General features: G+C 32.4%; 1 pseudogene; it reads right to left on the bottom strand.

Moving 5' to 3' along the window:
• Positions 1–4271: 4271 nt before the first annotated feature.
• LOC107030306 lies at positions 4272–16951 on the bottom strand (annotated as a pseudogene).
• Positions 16952–25702: the final 8751 nt, after the last annotated feature.

Below are 25702 nucleotides of genomic sequence, written 5' to 3'. Positions count from 1 at the left end.
GCCTCCGTAGTAACAAACTAGTTGGTTTTTCTATTGTAAAAGCAACATCGCATCTCATATCTAAAAATGTCATATCACTGATAGCTCCTTAAGCAGTTAGTATTTACACTTGACAATCAATGAAATCATTTCCACGTAACACTAGTACCATAACGTACCATGAAAGGTTGTTAAATCAATACCTAGAACACACCATACTTATCGAGAAGATTGTACCCAAATAGCTCAAACAATTATACCCATTGAATATCAATAAAATATTATAAATCCATTTTGTCTCTACCCCTAAGAAATTTGTATTGTTTCTTTGATCAGGTGGATAACAGAAGTAACACACTTAATAAGTTTGACCCTCCTTATTCAAAACATCACTTCGATAGAGAGGGTTCAAGATTATTAATTTCAGAATCTCTGGTTTTCGGAACAATCACAGAACACACAATCAAATAAGTCAGGAACTTCACCATATCATTCAATTCTTATCAAGAACTATTAATAGTCTATATATCAAATATAATAAACCATAACGTACCTCCACCAAAGAACTGAAGTCAAGCAGGCTACTTCCCCGTGTGCTTCCTTTTCTCAATGCCTTAAATGTTTCCAATGTATCAAGTATGCATAATATATTAGCAAACCAATCCGTAGACAATCATATTACTATACCCATATTCCTAAAATTTATACCGACTAATTTATCAAGTTTAGTATTTCTCAAATGGAAAGTCTAGAGATAAGTCTTATTTCCTCTCAATAACATAATCTAATTATTTTAATATAATATATTAATACACCTAAAATATAATTGCCTATACTGATATATAAAAAATTCTATCAAAACCTAGCACATAACAAAAATCTATTACATCGAAACTAACTAAGAACACATTAACTTCAATCCATCCGTAAGTAAAATTGCAAAAGCAAGATCGACTCTCTACTATACATAGTAATTAATAATTTCCCATAGCCCTCAATTAATCGTCGTTGAATAACATTATCCACTCACAATTTAGTTCCCATAATAATCATTCTTCACAAAAGAGAATCATACTATGACCTTAAGCTTTTGAGAAACAAAATATAAACAATTTCTAATCATTCTCTAGCCAATAACATATATCTATATTGTAAGTCATGCTAAACTAACCAATAACCTCAAACCTTATCTGTCGTTAACCAATAATGGCCTAACATTTTCCCTATCAAATTGTCAATGAACGTACTACAAAAGTTCCAAATTCCAAAATTTAAATTTCAACCTTGCAAAATTTCCCTTCCTAATTTAATTATAACGACTAACAACCAAATAAAAAATACATCTATTCGACGCTATAGTAGTACAATATTCGTTCCAAAATTAGATTGTAATTTACAAAGAAACGTACCAGCAGATAGACCCACGATTGATTTTGATCTAGCCGCTCTCTTTTCTCAAACCCTATTTTTTGTACAGATATTTACTCCTTAATTATTATATAAGACAAATTATAAAAGTGTAAAAGTAAATCACTATTAGGTTTATATTTATTTTCCTTAACCACCAACTAAAAGAACTATAAAAACTACCCCATTAAATTCATTAATGTAGTTATGAATAGTACAAAATACTCATTTAGAATCTACCGAAAAGTACATTATAAGAATAAAAAGTTCTAGTACTCAAAATGACTAAATTGGTCGTTACAGTTTGTAGTTAGCACTATTATTGAATTTACTTGCACCCTAATTTTAGAAGAAAACAATAAACTTAGCTTATATATTTTATTAAACATATTAAGTACTATTTACATATGACATTTCCATTAAGAATAGGTATTGACAATGTTGTTAATTTAGGTATTGACAATGTTGTTAATTTGATCCCCTTCGTTTAAAAATTATAGTGTGTAATTAAGGAAAAAATAATCTTCCTTGTTATATGTAAATTGTTAAATCCCCTTTGACGTAAGGGAAGATACAAGTGTTGAGGAAAATGGGGTTCAAAATATGTTTTATCATATATTTAAATGTTAGGTATAAATTCTTGTATTTATCTCAAAATGTTGTATTTTAAATCTCCTTCGTGCCGTACTATAATTTCACTGAGAGTCCTATTTAAACCATTTGCCAACTCTAAATCAACTATTTGTAATAGCAATCGATACATTCTGCTTCCATGTTACATTTTAATATAAAGAGAAATTAATGAACATTTGCACCTAACTCCACTCAAAAGTTATGCATTTCCTAAGACCAACAATAACATTCTTATACAACTTATGGGGACTCTAAATATTCATTCTTCCACTCTGCAAAAGCTAGCTATTATTATGGGAAAGCGTCGAAGGCACCACAATAAGTAGTATTCACTCTAGCACATGTAGGAAACCTTTTTTGAGGTAGCCCTTTTTGAGTTGGGTTGTCAGTGCCTTAGTGAAACTGTGAACACGAAGGTGATCGATATGAATTTTGTTTGGTTATACTTATTTTAATTTGGTGTTATTTTATTTTTTCATTAATAACCAACCCATCAACACCTCTACCTGCATTTATTCAGCATTTAATATTTCATATTATAATGACGCATTTTGCATCCTAATGAATGTGAGAAATAGTTAGATATGAGAATTAAAATAAACATATAGTATAATGGAGTTTTCGTACTTGTTCTACTTTAAATAAACAATACAAGATTTTGCTCTAATAACAAAAGGTGGTATTGGAGATAATAGTGTTCGCGTCCTTTTAAATATGTCCCCTGTCGTATTGAAACACATTGTTTCATGATCCAAAAGTCGAGGTTATGATGGAAGGCACTCCAACCCCCCCCCCCCCCCATCGACCCCAACCAAAAAAATGTGTAAGCCGAAAATAACACATATAAATGAGACTCCAAAAGGGTGGTCAGGCAACAATTGAAAAGAAAAGAACAACAAAGAATATCCAAAAACCTGGTAACATAAGTATAAAGAACACCTAGTACAACTTTAAAGTATGAAACACATCATAAGTCTCTGATAAGAAATAAGGGCTGAAAATATCACATGCATCTAATGGTGATCCAAAAACATGATTTCACCACCACTCCAAAAATATCTTCTAAACTAGAAATAATCAGCCACCGAGAGGAGTACCCTAACTAGAATCTGCATTAAAAATGATTTAGAAGTAGTTGTGAGAACAACCAACAAGTGCTCAGTTGGTAAGCTAACTGAGTAAAAGGAATCAATCTGCTTATTAATTAACTAAGGAATGCTTCCACCTGCATACAAAATAGTCCCACTCTGGCATTAGTGCGGAAAATTTATAACGAACGGCGCGAATAAAGTAAATTCATAAGGAACCTAATTCAAGAGGAAGAGTTTTTCCTACAACATAGTCATTTCTCACCATTGATCAGTTAAACTGGCATATGGTTTCACTTCAAGACTAGTAAGAAATATCAAAAGCACAATCACAACAATATCTTGATATAAAAGCCCTATTGATACGCTCAAGTAAATCTTAGTAGTATTGCTTACGGCAGAATTATATAACACATATTGTTAGCTCTATTAAGTATGTGTTGTAATCATGACACTAATACTAAATGATCTGTGCAAGAAAAAAAAGAGATACATCCAAAATATGTGAAAAGAAAGCATAAATCTAAACATGGATGGATGTCTCACACTACCAGAATGAAGGAAGATTCTTAAACGAATGTACCAGAATCGAGGAGATTGACATGCGTAAAAATGAAATCAAGATGAGCGAGCAACCTACTAGAAGAAAAGAACACCCTATCGAATCAAGGAAGAATGACTTTTCCAATGATGGAAAAAACCTAGCACACACTTATCGTAGCTTTACTATTTCATATTGTAAAAACATTGAATTTAAGAGATCGAACCAGTGAAAAGAAACGGAAAGGATAGATTAGAAAACTATACGAGTAGAGGATGTTACCGACAAGTGAAATTTAATCTTTCGTGTCAAGGAGTTAAAAATAGGATATTTATCTAATTGGAAACATTTAAGCTCTAAGGAAAACAAGGGAACTCAATTAGGCTGACATTGGTGATTCGAACAAGTAAAACAATATTTGTATCAATTGTGTCTTTTATCTGTTTACTCCTTATATAATAAGTTTTTTTAATCAAATCATCTAAACTGTTGGGTAGTTAACTTGAAAAAATCAACAATTGTATATATTTATGTCCTGAAATAAACAATAATTATAGAAAGAAAACAACATTTGCACATATTGAAATGTATTGCTCAGATACATATATTCAAGTCAAAGTAACTTATAAACACAAACAAGATGATGAGAGGGGAGAGAAGTTACCAGTTCTATCCACACAACCTTCCTTTTTGAATGCATCTTGAATGCAAAATCCTTTTGTAAGCTGATATTATTACCAAATTAGTCATTCTGGTAACTTGTAACCTCAAAAAAGGAAAACAAATAGCATCATAAGTTAAAAAGTACAATTCATCAGTTAGCTATACCTTTGCCTTGATTGATTAAATATGATGCAACAACTCTTTTCCACTTATTTTTTGTGTGCGACTCAAAATACAAATGCCAACATTCAAAATCTTTTCAATGTCAGCACATGAAGAAACAGATGTGCAGGTTATTATAAGCTTCAGAGCATGTGGAACCAAATCCTTCCTTGACTAACAGCATCGACATAAATATTGTGCATAAAAATTGATGCTTCCTCCAACATTACCAACCATGTAAGCTCGTAGAGCATAGTCTAGATGGGAAATATGTCCACATATGTATCCATCTATTGTTGCTTCACACCTTAAATAATTGTACCCATCATCATCCGAACAGATCGTTTTGCAGCAGAGGATACAACAAAAACATCAACAAAAACCAGGTTCACTGCAACAAATATCACAAACCATGGCCGGAAAATGATTTTCTTTTAATAAATTGCTACAAATTTTGTTACCCGCAATACAAGTAATGGCTCTTATAGGAAAATCAGACAGTAAAGACTGCAATTCTGTCCCTAAAGATGTAGTCGTCTCTATCATATCTGAGTCAAAATCAATTTCTGATTAAAAAGAAAACAAATTTGGCATCAAGTCAATAAAAAGATGTGTTAAGTGTGTTTTTTAATAGAAGCAAACAATCAAATAAATATCTATATGCTATATACCAAAAAGCTAACCTATTGAGCTTGGCAACTTCATCAAAGGAATCATCCAACTAAATGAGGCAAAAAATTGGTTCATATCCATGTCAGGATACTCAGACTGAAGATACTTTTCAATCGAAATATTACTTCGAAAAACATTTTTTTTGTCCACCTTTTGGAGCCTAAAAATGCTTCGGAAGATACAAATATCTATCTTTAAAGGTACCTGAACTTTAAACTCTTTTCCCTACCCGCCAACCCCACTTATCACCAACATTTGGAAAATCTACAGGAGCATATGGTAAGCCTTCGCCAGAGTCACACTAAAAAACATGATAAAGTTCAAGCCCAATTTCACTGATTCCTTGGAAGACATTTAGATGGAAATCTCTAACTATGTTGATTCCAATAGCAGAATGAAACAATAAACATAGGGAAACGTCAGAAGTCCACAGTAGAAAGCAAACCATTTTTGCTATAAAATATTGAAGAAAAAAATAGCTAAAGGAGAAAAGCAAAAAGTTTGGTATATTCTCCAGGATAACAGAATAGCTAATGTTTGATCCGAAGAAGTTATGCTTCAGATGACGATAAATGTTAGACCATCTCGCATGATCTACAAGAACACTGTCCTCACAAGGAGACATCAAAGCTGATCAGTAGAATGTTTGTGTATAATACAACATGCTTGACATAAACACCTAAGCTTCAATGCCACCTTTGCTTTGAAAATATTACTATGATACTTAAAAATAAACTTTTGAAGAACATGGTAAGAAACAACAAAATTTAATGAATATTTTAAAATATAGAAACTTAAAACCATAAAGAAAATAGAATATGCAAAAATTCAAAATAATAAACACAATATTTTCTCCGAAAAATATTGACCCCACTGAATGCAAAATATTTTATTAAGAAAATTAGTCCCCTCAAGTAGTCAAGGATGATGGAATATATCCTTTCGTAATATAATAATGTTACTCACCAGTGTATTAATACTTAAAACCACGGTGTTAGCAATAAAATTCACTTAGAACACTATATTTACTAGAAAAAAAATGAAGTTCAAAAATTTTGTTATTGAAAAATAAGAGAAACCAATCTATTTATATAGAATAGATGACAGTGTGAATGACTTCTTGTTGTGACGTATTGGAAAACGCACAGCCCTTCAAAAAAATCACAACCTTATAGAAAATTCATCAATTTTCATCCAAGTGTCAACTCTTCAGAAAAGTCGCAACTCTTCACAAATGTCAAAATTCTTTATAAAAGTTACAACTCTTCAATTTCATTCACATCTTTTTAGACCTATCAATTACTCGTGTCATCAAATAAATTGTGGCCTTGAAGTCTTCTTTTTAGTAGATCCCCACAACAAGCCAATCCTAATATTGATCTCAAATCCTTTTAATTGGTTAAAAATTTAAGTTTTTCATCAGTTCATGAAGAAGAATAAAAATAAGAAATCTCCTATGAGAAATGCACAAACAACCTCTATCAAAAGTTACAAAACTGATTTTTTGTTTCAATTCATTAATGTTATGTGTTTAATTTACTTCACCCCTATTTAATTGAAAAGTTTATTAGTGTGACGACCCAAAACGAGTCATGAGTGGAACCCACACTTAAACTCCTATGTGAGAGAATCAATTAATCCAACCCAAACATATATTTATCATTCGACTTATGAAATACTAATGATAATGCGGAAGATTAAATCTTATTAGTCTAACAAACCAAAATCCATTAAAGTCTACTACATGTAATTTTAAAAACCTTAAAGTCATATCATTAAGGGAATCTAATCTTCAAATACTAAGTCTAAGAGTGTTAAAGACACCAGAATATATTAATAAAATAGTTTATGTCCCAAATCTAATGACATCATGTCATGACCGAGAGAATATAAAAGGAGCTTTAATAAGTAGCTCAACCTTGAACCTGATATGCTGGTGACTAGCAACATATACTCAGTAATTATCATCGGCCAACCCAAAATAGAAACTAATATAAAATTAATAGTAGTATAAAGTCAAATATGACACTTAGTAGGTGGCAAGCATCAAATAACATGAACCAGTAACAAAAGTACTAAAGTAAGTACACAATCAATCACAATATCAAGCACACATATGGGGACTCATGACTCCACAACACACTAATTTGAGAAATGGGTTCTTTAAGATTAGGTACATTTAGTTAATTCAATGTTTTTTCCCTTTAATTTTACCATGTCAGAATTTGACACTCTTATCCAATTATACGGTGTCATAACAGGACACTCCTATCCAATAATACCGTGTCGGATCATGATACTTCGATCCATAATATCGTCTCAGAACGTGACACTCTGATCCATAATAATATGTTGGAATGTTACACTTTGATCAATAAAACCGTGTCAAAACATGCCACTCAAATCGATTAATATTGTAAAATTGTCATTTATTATCCCCACTTTTTACTAAATTAACAATATTTTATCAAGCCTTGTTTATTAAAAACATCACTTCGATGGATAGGAATCAAGACTATTAATTTGATGGTCTCAAGATTTCAGAATAATCAAAGAACACACAATCAAGTAAATCGGGAACTCACAATATCACTCAATGCTTACAATCACTATTATGAGTCCTTTTATCAAATAGAATAGACTATAACCTACCTCCACCAAAGAACTGAAGTCAAGAAAGCTACTTCCCCTGTGTGTTTCCTTTACTGAATGCCTTAGAATGTCTTTATTGTATCAATTATGAATAATATATCAGCAAACCAATCCATAGAAACTCATAATACAATAACTAAATTCCTAAAATTTTATACCAACTAATGTATCAAGTTTAGTATTTCTCAAATAGCAAGTCTAGAGTTAAGTCTTATTTGCTCTCAATAAATTAATCTAATTATATTTATATCATACATTAATACCCCTAATTTTAATTACATATAACAATATATAAAAACTTCTATCGAAACCTAGCACCATAAAAAAAATTTATTACATCAAAACTAACTAAGAACTCATTAACTTCAATCCTCCAGGAAGTAAAATTGCAGAAGCAAGATCGACTATCTAGTCTACATAGTAATTAATAATATCGCATAACCCTCAATTAATCATCGTTATTAAATTAATTTTTTAGGCACGATTTTTCCCCATAATAATCAATCTATACAACAGAGAATCATACTATGTCCTTAAGCTTTTAAGAAATAAACTTTAAACATTTTCTAATCATTCTCTAGCCAACAATATATATCTATATAGTAAGTCATGCTAACCTAACCAATAACCTCAAACTTTATCCATATTAGCCAATAACGGTCTAACATTTGCCCTCTCAAATTGTCAAAGAATGTACTGCCAAAGTTCAAAATTCTAACTTTCAATTAATCATTGCAAAATTCCCCTTCCTAATTTGACTATAATGACCAATTACCAACTAAAAGATACATCCGTTCCCTCCATTCGATGCTATATTAGAACAATATTTGTTCCAAAATTGGATTGTAATTTATGAAGAAATGTACCAGCAGAAAGACCCTTATTTTTTCTACAAAATATTTAATCCTTAATTATTATACAAGAGAACTTATAAAAGTGTGAAAGTAACCCACTATTAAGTTTACATTTATTTTCCTTAACCACTAAAATAATTATAAAAATTACCCCAGTAAATTCAGAAATGTAGTTATGAATATTCCAAAATACTCATTTAAAGTCTATCGAAAAATATTTTATAGGAATAAAAAACTCTAACATTCAAAACGGCTAAATGGTTCATCACTTTCTGTAGTTAACACTATTATTGAATTTACACTCTCCCTAACTTAAAACTAAAACAATCAACTTAGCGTATATATTTTATTAAACTTATTAAGTACTCTTTACATAAGAAAATTCCATTTAGAATAGGTTGTTATTAGTAGTTAGCGCTATTATTATACAAAGAATATAATGAACATTTGTACCTAACTAGACTCAAAAGTTATCGATTTCCTAAGAAAAAAAATAACTTTCTTATATAAATTTTGGGACTCTAAACATTCATTATTCCACACTGCAAAAGTTAGCTATTAATTTGCGAGAGCCTCGAATGCTCCATACTAGGTAGTATTCACTCTAACATAAGTAGGCAACTTTTTCTGAGGTAGACCTTTTTGAGTTGGGTGGTCAGCGCCTTCCTGGAACTGTGGAAACGAAGGGTGATGGATATGAATTTGATATCATCGATACAATAAAGGAGAACATGAAATTAACATAGAGTAAAAAACACAATAAAAATTCTTATGACATAAATGACCATATTTACCTACTTTATTAAAAAAACATAGTATAAACATTATTATATATAGTGCGGATGTGTATATCAATTAACATGAGAAGCTTTGATTGAATTTGAGTATATACCTGAGGAGATTAAGGACATGAATAAACTCGGTCTCTTGGTAATCCTAGATGAAGATGAAAAGTATAAAATTAAAAAGAAAATCAAAAAGGGAAATCAAAACCGTAAAACCTTGTGAAATGCAAAGGCTATAGTATGTATTTTTTATATTATTTAAGAAGTTTTATACTCTTCATGTCCGAGTTGGTGCACAACTTTCACATTCCTTAATGACAAATAAATAAAAGCATAATTTTACTGGGATAAGGCATAAGCCCCCCCTAGACTACGACATAAAATATTGGAGGCACACCTTAACTAAACTAATGTCCTACCCACCACCCACAGACCCAAACTCATTTTTTTTTTGTAATTTGGTACAACTTTTGTCTTGAATGGCACACCGCCTTACTCCATGCAGTTAAGGTACGTGGGAGATATTTTGATTACATGTAAGTAAAAAAGGTGTATATATTTATTTTAAAAAAATGTGTTCAGGGGTAATAGGACCTTAGTTTAGTTAAGGTGTGTCACTGAGATTTGGTTCATAGTTTAGTAGGGTGGGGTACTTGTAACTTTTGCCTAATTTTACTATATCGTATTTTGAATATAATATATTTAATATGTTGATAAATATATTGGGGAAATGAATGGTACTTCCTCTCGTCTATATTTAGTGAATTTTTGGGAAATAACACTCCTATATAAGAAAAATAATAAAGAAAAATATTAAAGGCGTTAAAAATGTGAAGTAGTTAACAACATCATTGAAAGAAAGGATAAATGTGAAGAGAAAAAACCCAATTAACAAATAACTTTGAAAAAATTACTTATTTTGAACTATAAATAAAACTTATGACGATTCACTTAATATTGACTAAAGGGAACAAATCTTAATCGTTAATTGGCTGATCAGATGAACTTTGGATCACCTTGATTGTCACGCCCCAGCAATCCCCGGGACGCGGACATAGAACCTAGGACAACAAGTGATCCCAAGCTTACCCTGTTGGCATGATCATTAGCATACTAAAGATAATAAACATAATGCAGAATCTAAATCATAATTTAAACTGAAATATGGGAAATAATCATATACTATATAGCTCGAAAATTTTATATACTAGTGAGTTTAATACAAAAAAGTTATTAACTCAATACCAAGCTGAAACTAACTATGTCTGAAATTAGTCTCCAAACTAATTAGAAATGCTAAGACATGCCCCAGCTAATTCTAGAACGGACTGAAACTAAATGACTTAAAGACTGAAAAGATACTAATGAGTATTATCCTCAGAGAATGAGAACTAACGAGAAGATGTAGCACACGTATGTGTCAGTACTTGAAGCTACTGAGCATGTAGGATAGAGTAAAGCTCAAATAAAACATAACTGAACAAGCACAAAAGCAAGTATAATAATATGAACATGATATACTGAATTCTGAGATAATTGAATGCAATGAACAAATTAATAACATGCTGAGACTTGACACTAATTGATCTGTAAATATGGTCAATGCATTAGAGAGTGTGACTTGAACTATGGGAGTTACTAATAACCGATTATAAAACCACATGAGCTAAATGTGGAGTCCGATGAATACGCCCCATCTAACAGACACAATATACCCTACCAGAGGTATAAAAGCATGCAGGCGTGATCACTAAATTTATTTTCCACAAAGGGGACTTACAACCTACTTGGCTAGTATCTTTGGGACAAATCGGGTATGTTGAACCCTAGTCCAACTCATTATGATGCTACTCCCGATGAATTATGTAATTAACTGATTATGACATAGTTTATGTAAATACTGGATAGCTCAAAACTGAATATGCAAACTTAGAATGCAACAATTAATGTGATAATGATGCAATATAACTGAGGCATGTATATCTTAATTAATTGATATATCTTACCTTGCATGTGTAATTCAAGAAGTAAAGAAATACATAGCTAGCATTCTGATATTCATGCAATAATTAGAGTAATAACATGATAATCTGATTTGGAACATATAACTAATAAATTCATGAAGTTCTGTCGAAATTCTAGAAACCCTAGGTCTAATCATGATATGTAAATCAAGAATCTGACTAAAAACTAGGGATCTAATGGATGAAAGAAACCCACTAATGAAATCCCACATACCCAGTGATGAAATTCACGAAGAATCACTTAGATTTCGGGGCTGGAACTGCGGGAACCTTGCTGCATTCTTCAACTAGGGTTTTTGACCTCTTTCTCCTTTCTTGCTTCTAATTTTCTATGTTTTGATTAATGATTTGACTTAGGTAAGTTTTAGTTATATTTCTAGGCTTAAAGTGACCTAAATCTGATGATTTAAGGTCAAAATGAAGTATCTTAGGGTTTAAACAAAGTGGGAAAAGACCAAAAGACCCCCGAGTTAATTTATGTAAGACCAAACGACCACCTGGACTGACGGTCCGTCATTAAATCGACAGACTGCTGTTTGAGTCCGTAGGTTGGGTCTGTTGGACAGGCCTTTACTAAAACAAGCATAACGTTTTACTCGGAGGTCTGATTTTAGCAAGGTCGGTAGCTATGGAAACCTAATTCAATTATCTATCTTTTGGTATGTCATGTGACAGAAAATTCATTTTGTGCTTAGAGTTATGACCATTTGAAGTTGACCCAACATCATTTCCCCCCTAAATGACTACTATCCACCACGTACGGTCAGACGTACAGACCATAGATCGAATGACAGTCTTGTTGGCCAATCGTGGTTCATGTCAGAGTGGGTAAATGGGGTGTTGATTGATGGACAGAGACTATGGACCGTAGGTCCGTCCGTCGTTCGACACTTTGTCATATTTTCGGGCTTCAGACTCAAACGAAAGATGTGCAGATGGGTCAGGCTATTGTCCGTCGCTGGTAACCGTCGATTGCACATGCAGAGTTCTGAAAAGCTAATATTTGGCGTGTTTATGATACGGAGTGTTAGATCATCTCCCCCTTGGGAACATTGGTCCTCGAATGAAGACTAAACTAGCTGAAATAGAGGGAGAGAGCTACAATTTCTACTACTAAACATTGAGAACGGAATTTCTGACTGAATTTAGTTCAGAGAACATGCAAATACGCTTAAAATGCAAGTACAAATGGAAGGAACATGATTCTATGAATGAATTCATGCATGAATGACTAGAAAACTGAAGAGAAACTATTACCTCCAGATGGAGTGGATCGGAAGGAAAGAGGTGAGTATACATAGCTTTCGTGGCTGCTTATGCTTCCCAAGTATCTCCCTTTATGGACTGACTCCTCCCCAAAACGTTGACTGAAGCACATTCTTTATCTCTCAACCTTCAAATCTAACGGTCAAGAATCTCAAATGGTACATCCTCATAAGAAAGACTATCTTTGAGTGTCACACTCTCTAATGTCACTACAAAGGTTGGGTCACCCACACACTTCTTCAAGAGAGAGATATGGAAGACTGGATGCACTACTGCTAAGTCTTCTGGTAACTCTAACTTATATGCCACCTTGTTAATCCTTTTCAATATTTTGTAAGGGCCTACATATCTAGGACTGAGCTTTCCTTTCTTGCAAAATCTCATCACCCCTTTCATAGGTTACATATTCAGAAAAACTCAGTCATAAAGTTGGAACATTAGTTCCCTTCTCTTTACATCTGCATAAAATTTCTGACGACTCTGGATTGTCTTAAGTCTATCTCTAAGGAATTGCACTTTCTCCATAGCATAATGGACTGAATCTGGCCCTATTAAAGCAGCTTCACCATCTTTAAACCAACCAACACGAGATCTACATCTACGCCGATACAAGTCATCATAAGGGGCTATCTGAATGCTGAAATGGTAGTTATTATAGTAGGTGAACTCAATCAGAGGAAGGTGATCATAAAAAATACCCTTGAAATCGATCACACAAAATCTCAACATATCCTCTAGGGTCTGAATGGTACGATCTGCCTGTCCATCATATGTTGTTGAAATGTTGTTCTAAGGTTAACTTAAGTACCGAAACCCTTCTGATATGACTTCTAGAAATGAGAGGTAATAGAGGACCTCTATATGAGATTATAGACAAAGGAAGCCCATGTAACCTAAAAATTTCATTAATGTAAAGCTTGGCATACTCTGTGTCTAATTTGTAGTCTTGACCGCCCGAAAGCGAGAAGACTTAGTCATCCTGTCAACAATCACTATGGAGTCATGTTGTCTGCTAGTACGAGGTAACCCTTTAATAAAATACATATTAATCACATCCCACTTCCAAATAGTAATATCGATCTCTTTAGTGATACCTTCTGGTTTCTGATGTTCTACCTTGACTTGCTGGCAATTCGGGCACTTACTCAGAAAATCAGCTATATCCTTGTTCATGTCATTCCACTAATAGACTTCCCACAGATCTCGGTACATCTTAGTGGTACCTGGATGAATAGAATATCTGGAGTTATGGGCTTCTTCAACGATATGCTTTCACAACTCGCCCACATAAGGAACACACAATCTACCCTGGTAGTGAAGTACACCATCTCTCCCTTGGGAGAAAACCTCCACTCTCTGATTGTGGACTTCACCCTTAAGTTCAAGCAAGATTGGATCACTGTCTTTCTTTCCCTTAACCTCCACTACCAAAGAAGATTTTCCCCATTCTTAATTGTTTCACCACTGTCTAATATGCTCTTAAAGCGAACTCCCAAGCAAGCAAGCCTATGAACATCCTTCACTACTTCCTTTGTCTTCCTCAACATGGGCTACAATACCCTTATATAATCTTCTAAGAGCATCTGCTACTACATTCGTCTTACTAGGATGATAATGCACACGCATATCGTAATCCTAACGGAACTCAGGCTATCTTCTCTAATGAAGATTCAACTCTTTCTGGGTGAACACATACTAAAGGCTCTTATGATCAGTGAACACATCTTAATGAACAACATACAAGTAGTGTCTCCATATTTTGAGTGAAAACACCACTGCTGCAAGCTCGAGGTCATGGGTTGGATACTTCTTCTCATGTACCTTAAGTTGTCTAGAGGCATACTCTATAACCTTATCTCGCTGCATCAACACACAACCTAGGTCAACTGTGGATGAATCACAGTAGATCACATAACCATCTGAACCCTATGGTAGAATCAAGAAAGTAGTAGTAGTCAATCTTGTTTTCAATTCTGCAAAGCTTTTCTCACAATCATCTGACCATTGAAACATGACCATTTTTTGAGTTAATCTAGTCAATGGTGAGGCTATGGATGATAATCCTTGAAAAAACCTTCTATAAAAACCCTTTATAACGAAGAAACTTCATATTTCTTTAGCATATGTAGGTCTAAGCCATTATTTCACTGCTTCTATATACTGTGAAACCACTCCGATACTCCCGCTACATACAATGTGACCAGGGAAAGCAACAGATTGCAAGCAAAACTCACATTTTCTAATCTTAGCGAATAACTGAAGATTCATAAAAGTATGTAGAACAACTCTCAGATTACTCACCTGTTCTTCCTCATTCCTAGGGTAAATGAGGATATCATCAATAAAGACGATAAAAAACAAGTTCAACTATTGTCTGAACACCCTGTTCATAAAATCCATGAAACTTGCAGGGTTATTGGTTAGTCCTAGCGACATAACTACAAATTCATAATGACCATACCGAGTTCTGAAGGCTTTTTTCAAAATGTCACTATCTCTAACTCTAAGTTGATGATAACCTAATCTGAGGTCTATCTTTGAGAAATGACTAGCACCCTGAATTTTGTAAAATAAGTATAACTCCTGGGGATGAGATACTTATTCTTGATTGTGACCTTTTTAAACTATCTATAGTCGATGTACATTCTGAGACAACCATCTTTCTTCTTTACGAAAAACACTGGTGCATCCTATGGTGAAATACTAGGTCTGATGAAGTCCTTATCTTGAAGGTGTTTCAACTGCTCTTTTAATTCATTAAGCTCTGATGGAGCCATTCTTTAAGGAGGAATAGAAAAAGGTTGGGTATCTTGTGGAAACACTTTTGGAAACTCATTGATTACTTGAACTGACTCAAGAGTTGTGGTTTACGATCTAGAATATTTAACCCAAACTAGATGATAGAAATAAACCTTAGAGATCATCTTTATAGCCTTAAGGTAAGAAATGAATCCACCCATAGGCGCTAAGCTACTACACTTCTATTCTAAGATTGGTTCCTTTAGAAACTTAAAACGAACAATCCTAGTTCTATAATCGAGTTAGGCATAATAGGAATGTAACCAATCCATGCCTAGAATTACATCGATGTCTACCATTTCTAACTCTACAACATCTGTTGAAGTGACTTTCTTATATAATGTGACAGGGCAATCTCTGTATACCTGTCTAGTTATAATTGGTTCACCAACTGATGTAGAGACCTTAGAGAATTTCTGGACTAACATTGAAATAGACTGCTATGTAAGGAGTTACAAAGGAAATAGTCGCCCCTAGATCTAACAATGCATAAACATCAAGGTCAAAAACTCGTAGCATACCGGTAACTACATCAGGTGAACCTTCCTGATCTTAGCGAGCCTGAAAAGCATACAACATGTTCTGGCACTGACCGCCACCTGTACCAGATGAGCTATCCTGCTGAGTTAGGCGACTTTCTGGTGCTGCTGATGTTGTAGACCGGTCTCTACCATTACCACCTCCTTGACACTGTCTAGAAGGAAAATCCCTCAACATGTGACCATACTGGACCCACCCAAAGCATCCTTATTTTCCTGCGAGACACTCTCCTGGATGGTTCTTACAAGACTTAGGACAAGTGGGGTAAGCCTTGTTGCCTGAAACACTTCCCTTAGACTTAGACCCTTCTGGTCATATCTGTTCTTGGATGATGGAATACAAGCTGACATAGGGGCTGGAGCTTAAAGGTTCTGCTGATTCTGCGAGCGATTTTCACCATCCGGTTTCTACTGAGAATAGTCATAGTTCCCATTCCTAGCCTTCTTATTCTCACTGGATTTTTCCCGAAGCTTATCACCCTTAACCTGCTGAGCATGAGTTATAAGCCTAGGTATGTTCATATCTCCTAGTAACATATCATTTATGCACTGAGGCTTTACCAAATCCGACACTCCATACAAGAACTTATTCATCTAAGCCGTAGAGTCAGTATTCATGTGAGGAGCATACCTTGAGAGTTGGTTAAACTTGATCCCATACTCTTGGACCGTCATGTTTTCCTGCCTTAAGTTCATGAATTCCTAAGGTTTTTCTTCTCTCAACTTTATTGGGAAATACTTGTTCAGAAAGGTCTCACTAAAGACATCCCAAGTAATAGAGCTACATTTGCACCCCTATTCTCCTTCTACTGAGTGTACCTGATATTAGCCACATCTTTCAGCTGGTATGATGCCAACTCTATCCGATCATTCCCAGAAAACTGCATCACCTAAAAGATCTTCTTGATCTCATCTAAGAAATTTTGGGGATCCTCATTAATTTGCGATCCTAAGAATTCAGGCGGATTCATCCTAACAAAGTCACGGACCCTTGATGCTGCTGATCCACCAATTGCATTCACAGAAGCACGAGCCCGATTGTTTATGTTGGTCAAACTCTGAGATAACATTTGTATGGAATTCATGAACTCATCATTGGAGACTTCCTGATCTGGGATTGGAGGAGCTATGTTTGCATTTCTTGCATTCGCATTCCTAGTATTGCTCTACCAGGAGGCATGATCTGAAACGTAGAATGTTTAGTTAGAATAGAATAACATCATACCTTACGCACGATAAGAGTAACAAGACAGTGATGTTTTTCCTAAAACACTTTATAGCTTCCATCTCATTAGATGTGGCGCACTTCACACAAATTAAAAGGACTCTACTTAGTGCGTCTTTTTATACATCCTAGGACTCTTATAACTAGCGCTCTAATACCAAGTTTTGTCACGCCCCGAGCTACTCCCGACACGCGGACACGGAACCTAGGACCACAAGTGATCCCAAGCTAACCCTGCTGGCATGATCATGCGCATACTAAAGATAATAAACTGAATGCGGAAGATAAATCATAATTTAAACTAAAAAGATGGGGAATAACCATATACTACAACTTAAATATTTTATATAGTGAGGAGTTTAATACAAAGAAGTTATTAACTCAATACTAAGCTGAAACTAACAATGTTTGAAATTAGCCTCTAAACTTATAAGAAAAATTGGGATGTGACCTAGCTAAGTCTAGCAAAACTTAAACTAAATGACGAAAGGACTGAAACGAAGCTCATGAGTATTGTCCTTGGAGGATGAGGACTTACCACTGAATCATCTGAACTGGAGATCAAAAATCAATCTAAGTGCGATTTGGATGTTGACAACCTGAACCTACATCACGAGAAGATGTAGTGCACATCTGTGTCAGTACTTTATGCTAATGAGCATGTAGGATTGAGTAAAGCACAAATAGAACATAACTGAATAAGCATAAAAGCAAGTATAATAATCTGAACATGATATATTGAATTTTGAGATAATTGGATGCAATGACTAAATATATAACATATTGAGGTTGGATACTAACTGATCTGTAAATATGGTCAATGCATTAGAGAGTCTGACTAAAGTATGGGATCTACTAATAACTGATAACAAAACCACATGAGCTAAATGTGGTGTTCGATATATACGCCCATTCAACGGGCCCAATATACACTGCCGGAGGTGTAAAGGCATGCTGGGGTGATCACTAATCTGATTTTTTTCCACAGAGGGGACTTACAACCTACTTGGCTAGTAGTTCTAGGACTAATTGGGTATGTTGAACCCTAGTCCAACTCGGTATAATGCTACTCCATAGGAATTATGTAATTAACTGATTATGATTGAATTTCTGTACATACTGGATAGCTCAAAACTGAACATGCAAATTTAGAATGCAATAATTACAGTGATGATGATGCATTAATAACTGAGGCATTAAAAAATCTGACCTAGCATGTCTAAGTCAAGAACTAAAGAAATACATATCTAGGGTTCTGAAATTTGTGCAATAATTTGAGCAATAACATTATATTCTAATTTGGAACATATAACCTATAAATTCATGAAGTTATGTCGAAATTCTATAAACCCTAGGTCTAATGATAATATGGAAATCAAGAATCTGACTGAAAACTAGGGATTTAATGGGGGAAAGGAACTCTTTAGTTAAATCTCACATAGCTTGTGATTAAATTCACGGAGGAACACTTAGATTTTCGAGCAGGAATGTTGTTGCATTCTTGAACTAGGGTTCTTGACCCCTTTCTCCTTTCTTGCTTCTAATTTTCAATGTTATTATTAATAATTTGACTTAGGTAAGTATTAGTTATGTTTCTAGGATTAAACTGACTAAAATATGATGATTTAGGGTCAAAACGATGTATCTTAAGCTTTAAATGAAGTGGAAAAAGAACAAAGACACTTAAGTTAATTGTTGTCTGAACAAATGACGACCTGGACTGACGGTCCGTCGTTTCGTTACGTAGGTTTGGTCTGTTTGACAAGCCTTTACTGAAATGGGTATAACTTTTTCCTCGGAGATGTGATTTTAGCAAGGTCGGTGGCTATGAAAAATTAATTCAGTTATCTATATTTTCGTATATCATAGGACACATAATTCATTTTGTGCTAAGATCTATGACCATTTGAAGTTTACCCAAACACGTTTTCACCTTAACTGGCTGCCAACCTCCACCTACAGTCAAAGCGATGGACCGTAGATGGAATGACGCTCTATGTTGGTCAATCGTGGTTCATGTCAGAGTGTGGGTAAATGAGGTGTTTATCAACAAACACATACTACGGACCGTAGGTATGTTTGTCGTTCAACAGTTAGTCAAATTTTTTGGGCTGAGCTTTTGGAGGTTTCAGACTCAAACTATAGATGTCAAATACGGGTCGTGGGTTAGGCTATGGTCCATCGATGGTAACCGTTGATTGCACTTGCAGATTTCTGAAAAGCATATTTATGGTTTGTTTTGGATACGGGATGTTACATTGTTTGTGAAGGTCAAATTACCAGGAACTAATTGATAAATTATCTCTTGATTTTTAAATTCGACATCTTAAAGTAGACATTTATAAAAAGTAAAGTTAAATGGTAAAAGTCACACTACATTTATCGGATTTTCTTTTTTTTCTACCTAACCTATAACCATATATGTATTAAAACACATACCATTTAATAAATGATTACATGTAGTTTGCACTCCCTAATCATATATATATATATAAAAGAGAATCCTACTTCCACCTACGTGGCGCCACCACAAACAAGCATTACCTTTTAATTTATTTATTTCCAAAATTAGTCTTTCCCTTTATGAACTTCTTCTTCTGCACAGTTAAGTTAAATATTTGATTCAGAACTTCTTCTTCTTCTTCTTCTTCTTCTTCTTCTTCTTCTTCTTCTTCTTCTTCTGTACAACTAATTATTCGTATACTTTGCTCCTTTTGAATAGTTCACTGAATAGAAGACACACTGTACATTGTGAACTCAATTTTTCCTTTTTGTTTCATTCTATTGTCACTCATCCTGCTATGTTTTTTACAATTATTAATTTATACTTATGATATTGATTGTTGTTTTTACTACATTTTTTAAACATTGGTATTTATGTTTCGCTACAGTTATTTGTTTATATGATTTTTTGTTAATGTCATAATAATGTCAATATTAAAAGGAGCAAAAAATAAAATTTCAAATGATAAACTAGCAATTAATTCTAATTATATGATATACAATAATGACTATTCTCTAAGACCAAATTATTTCTCTTAATGTTTTTTTTTCGATTTTCCCTTACTTCTCTTTTATCCTTTTCAAGGATCCTTAATGTTTTGTTTGTGCAAAACTTCAATTCCAAAACACTATCATAACTATATTACATATCGAATTCGGATTTTGGAAGATGATATTTTAATTTTAAAACACATAATGACTACATATTACTTATTTGTATATCATATGATTATTTAACTATTGTTGTTAAAAACAAAATTTTCAATGAAGAAAATTTAGAAAATATTTATTTGACTCTCGAATAAAAGACATTATGTAAACATGGTAAAGTGAAATTATATAAACTTGGAAAAAATAGTGTTATGATTTTTCATTTTACCTTTTTTTTTAATATACCAAATGGTAAACTAGAGTTGAATAAGCTTGCATGAAAAGTTTTCACTTTTATGGAAGCTTATTAATTTTGTTGGAAAGTTTAACTCTTTTTTAAAAGGTGCAACTTTTACGAAAAGTTGTGACATTCATTAAGAGGTGCAACTTTTATGAAAGTTTGTAACAAGTATGAAAGATTGTGACCTTTCCAAAAAGTTACGACTTTTTCGAAGAGTTGTGACCTTTTCAGTAAGGCACAATTTTCATTTGTTCACACTACCCTTTAATAGCTATAAATAGAAGGGTCCTCTCATTTTAAAATAACAAAATTCTGAAGTTCTTTTTCTGCACAGTTAAATATTTGATACAGAAATTTTTCTTCCACATAATTAAATATTTGTGTATTTTGCTCCAGTTGACTTGCTCACTAACAAGGACACTAACAAGGACAAAATCTACATTCATTGGGCTCGATTTTTTCGTTTTTTAGTTTCATTCTATTGTTATAGATCCTGATATGTTTTTTTATATATTTATTAATTTATGGTTATAATATTAATTTTTTATTTTTACTACATTTTTTAAATATTGTTATTTATGTTTTGTAAAGCTATTGTTATAAGTATTTGTTAGTACAAAATATATGTAATTCAAACTATGCAATTTCACAAATAACTTTTTTCAAAATACATTTATTTACAATATTTTCCAAAGAAATCTTTTCCTCTACAAGCAATCAAGCCTAAGAATTTATATGATATTATTTTGTTGTCATAATATTGTTAATATTAATAGTAGTAAAAAAACGAATGCAAGTCAAATGATAGAATTAAAACTAAAAATTAATTATAATTATATGATATATAATGATAACTATTCTCTCATACCAAAGTCCTTTTTTTAGAACTTTTTCCCCATTATACCTTACGTGTCTTTCATACTTTTCAAGGATCCTTAATTTTTTGTTTGTGCACAACTTCAATTCCAAAAATATCATAACTATATAACATATCAAATTTTGATTTTGGAAGATTTCATCTTAATTTTCAAACACATAATGACTACATGTTATCTATTGATATGATTATGAAACCTTTGCTCTTGATAAACACATTATTTTTATGAATACATTTTAAACAAATATTTATTATTTTAAAAGAAATTTAAAGTATTATACTAACAATATTTGCAAGGAAGAATATTGAGAAAATATTTATTTGATCTCTAATTAAAGACATTATGTAACCACGGTAAAATAAAATTACGTAAACTAGGAGAAAATAGTGTTATCATTTGTAATTTTACCTTTTCTTTTAATATAACAAATGATAAATTAGAATTTAATAGTCTCTATACTCTTACAATCAGATTTATATACATAGACTAGAAAATCAAAATACAAAAAAACTATTCTAATAGATTTTAAATAAAAATATTCTAACCGCGCGAAGCGCGAGCCTATTTACTAGTTGTATTAAAAAAAGATGTCTAGTAACTGTCCACATGAATAAATTTTTTCAGTTATGTTGAACTAAAATAATATTAGCATAAAATTTTAGGGGGTTACTATTTTTGGATAAAAATCTATATCAGATCATTTGTAAATATTCATGGGTCATTTGTAAAAAGATTCACCCAAAATCTTCATGCTCCAACAATGATCCTCATCCTTCAATTGTGGTTTGTGCCTTCGAATTGCTATTATCGACTTTTTCCTCGAACTCTACCCTATTAACTAGTAATAATGTTGTAGATTCTAGATAAATCAAGTCAAATGTTAGTTAAGAAGTTGTAATCTATGATCAACTCGGCATTTTTTTATTTTGATTTTTTGACCTCAGGAGGTCGGTATCCTTATTTTCTATTTTTGAGATTTTGACCTCCGGAGGTCAGTATTTTTATCAAACAATTAATGTCAAAACAACCCAAAGAATTCCAAATAAGCTGTTTCAAAATAAAAATCATCCAACCCAATGAATTAAAAATAAGCTATTTTAAGATAAGCTTCATCCAACAATAATAGCAAAATATTTTCTATATATACATTAAACTATGTCAAGATAAACTTCAAACAACTTCAAAATAAACTAAAATACGATCAAAGAATTCCAAAAATATAGAAGTCTAACATGTCAAATTGATATAACTACTCCTTATCACCCTCATTCTCCTTATCAGACTTATCATTCTCATCACCATCACTCTACTTATCAGACTTATCATTATCATCAGTCTCCTAATAAGATCCATCACTGCTGACCGGTCATGGATGAAGAATATTTCCTAATCAAAAAGAAAAGTTGGTTGTTGGTAAAAAAATGTCACTACTTTAGCCAATGCTTAAGTTTGAACATCTGGACAGTAATTCCTATAACGAAATCAAAATACGAAATGTTATCAAAATTTGCTTATGATGTAATTATTTTTGACCGTAAGTATTTATAAGTAATGTTATAAAAACTGTACCGTAGAACTACCACATGTTCCCCCTCAATGGTTAAGATCTAAGAGGAACCTGGGGTTCTGTGCTTTTTCAATTTTCAAATGTGAACTATATTTTAAATGAAAGACTATGCAATCAACATTTAATGAAAATTTTGAAAGATCTTTGATTTATTTCAACGACAAAGAGACTTATAATGTAGCAATTAAAAAACTATTAAGAGTATTTTGTCCTAAAGCAGTATTATTCTCAAAAATATCACATGTCACAACACCAAGTTCAGAAACCCTACCTTTCTAATTGTCAACATTAAAAGATAAAGAACAATATATTTTATAGACAATAGTGCGGCAAGTTATGGTGATCTGTAGATAAAACCTTACGAGTCATAGAGATATTTTAAGTATAAGAAAGAAGTCTAAGAAATCTCCATGGAAATAGTTGGTCACAAGTAATGAAAATTTGTAACTTCCAAGGACTTATAAAGAACAATATCATACATTAAATAAGAGACCAAAAATCCTCGAAAAAGAACACTCCCAAGTAAAGTGGAACATCACATCCATGCAAGAAAATAATTAACTAATTCAAATGGAGGACCTTCGGATCCTTTCTTATGACTCTAAAATAGTTATTAGTATCATAAATATATTACTCATCTACATAGAATAGTCTTTACTATTCCTTAGGTTTCATATCACCAACCCAACTTATTTGGAATTGAACCATAATTATTGCTATGGTTATATTATGTAGTTACAAAGAATTAATGTCATTATCAATCAAGCTGTAGACGACATCATTCGTAATTCGATATTCTAAACCAAAATTTTTACACATAACATATTCAAATCTCAAAGAATAATTTTCTCAGTACTTGTACTCATGAATATCCACATAGAATAATAAACACAACCTTACTTTCCTAATAATCAAAAAAAAAATGCATGTTGCTTAAAATATTTTTCAAGAATATAGTTTGTCGCTATGTATCCCATTAACATTGAATCTAATGACAATTAATTAATGTAGGTAAAGTCTCTAGCACTCTTAGTTTATGTGCATATTTATTGATGATAAAAAAAACATTTTTGTTTTAGTGTATTTTGGTAATTTGTTCGTTTCAAGTAAACTTAAACTGTTATTATGCAAAAAAAGAAGAGACGAAGAAATATGACAAAAGAGTAAACTTGAGATAAAAGAAGTGAATTGATTGTCTGTATACTAATATTCTAGAAAGGGTGGAATGGCATATAAAAGTTTGTACCTAAGAATGAGATCTTAAAATAATATACTAATTGTGGCAAACAAGAGAGCAATTTGTTTGGTTCTTTTAACAAACGTCAACATTGATTTAGTATTAGTTATCATATATTTATTGATCTATGCTATCAAATATTGCACAACCCACAAGAAATTTTCACAAAAAGTATACAAATAAAACTATAGAGTAGATAAAATAGAAGATAAATTTTCGATCATCCTCACTGCAATTTTAACACATGTTTTTTTAAAGAGACACCAGAATAGAAAAAACAACTTGCAATAGATATATGAGTTACTATGACTTACAGTAAAAGATTAAACTCCATTAGATAGGAGGAAGAAAATTTTGAGTAATGAAATACACTTCATAAGAAGATTAATTAATTTATTTAAATTCATCTTCCCTATAGAGAAAAACCAACAAATAACAGTCGCAAAAATAAATGTTTTGCTATTAAAGAACCAAATATTATGAATTAAACAATTTCAAACATATTATGAGTTATGGCATGAGAGGTGCAAGAGTAATAATGTCACATTGCGATTAAAATAATTTTTCTTTGTTTATATGAAGAAACTTGTAGGATTGGAAGAGAAAGAAGACCGCTTTTCAATCATCCTTGAAAATATTCTAACTGAATTTAAAAAATTTCACAAAAACTAAAAACTATAAAAAGAAATTTTCATAGTTACATGAATAACAATTAGTTATAGTAAAGATTAATGTCTTTGAAGTAGAAGGAAGAAAATTTTATGGAAAACAAACTTCATAAGAAACATAATTAATGTATTTCAATTCGACTACCATATAATTGAAAACCCCTAAAGATAATAGTGGTAGAAAATCCCTCTATTTATATTAAATAAAGTGTAGGTCACAAATCTTTGGAAAAGTTGCAACCCTTCGGAAAGGTCACAGCCTTACATAAAAGTCGCAACGCTTCCTAAAAATTGTAACTCTTCCTAAAAGGTCACAACTTTTCATAAAAGTCACAACTTTTAATAAAGTCACAACTTTTCATGAAAGGGGAAGGCTAGTTTTGATAATAAATAAATATAGAGGGGAACTCTTATTTGTGGTGGCGCTACGTCGGTGGGCCCAGGGTTACCTTTTATGTATGTATGTACGTATATATATATCTATGTATATATATATATATATATATATGTATATATATATATATATATATATATATACTATTTCTCGATACGTGCTTTGCACGTGTATATTACACATTTAAATGAAAACAAAATTTGGCTCATTCTTTGTTGGCTAAATACATATCTGAAAATGTTAAAGAGAAAAACAGTTGTTACTTTAACCTCCTA

This window comes from Solanum pennellii, chromosome 9, assembly GCF_001406875.1.
Source record: "Solanum pennellii chromosome 9, SPENNV200".
In the NCBI taxonomy this organism is placed as follows: domain Eukaryota; kingdom Viridiplantae; phylum Streptophyta; class Magnoliopsida; order Solanales; family Solanaceae; genus Solanum; species Solanum pennellii.
The sequence above is the reverse complement of the archived record's forward strand: the minus strand, read 5'-3'. Positions and strand labels throughout refer to the sequence as shown.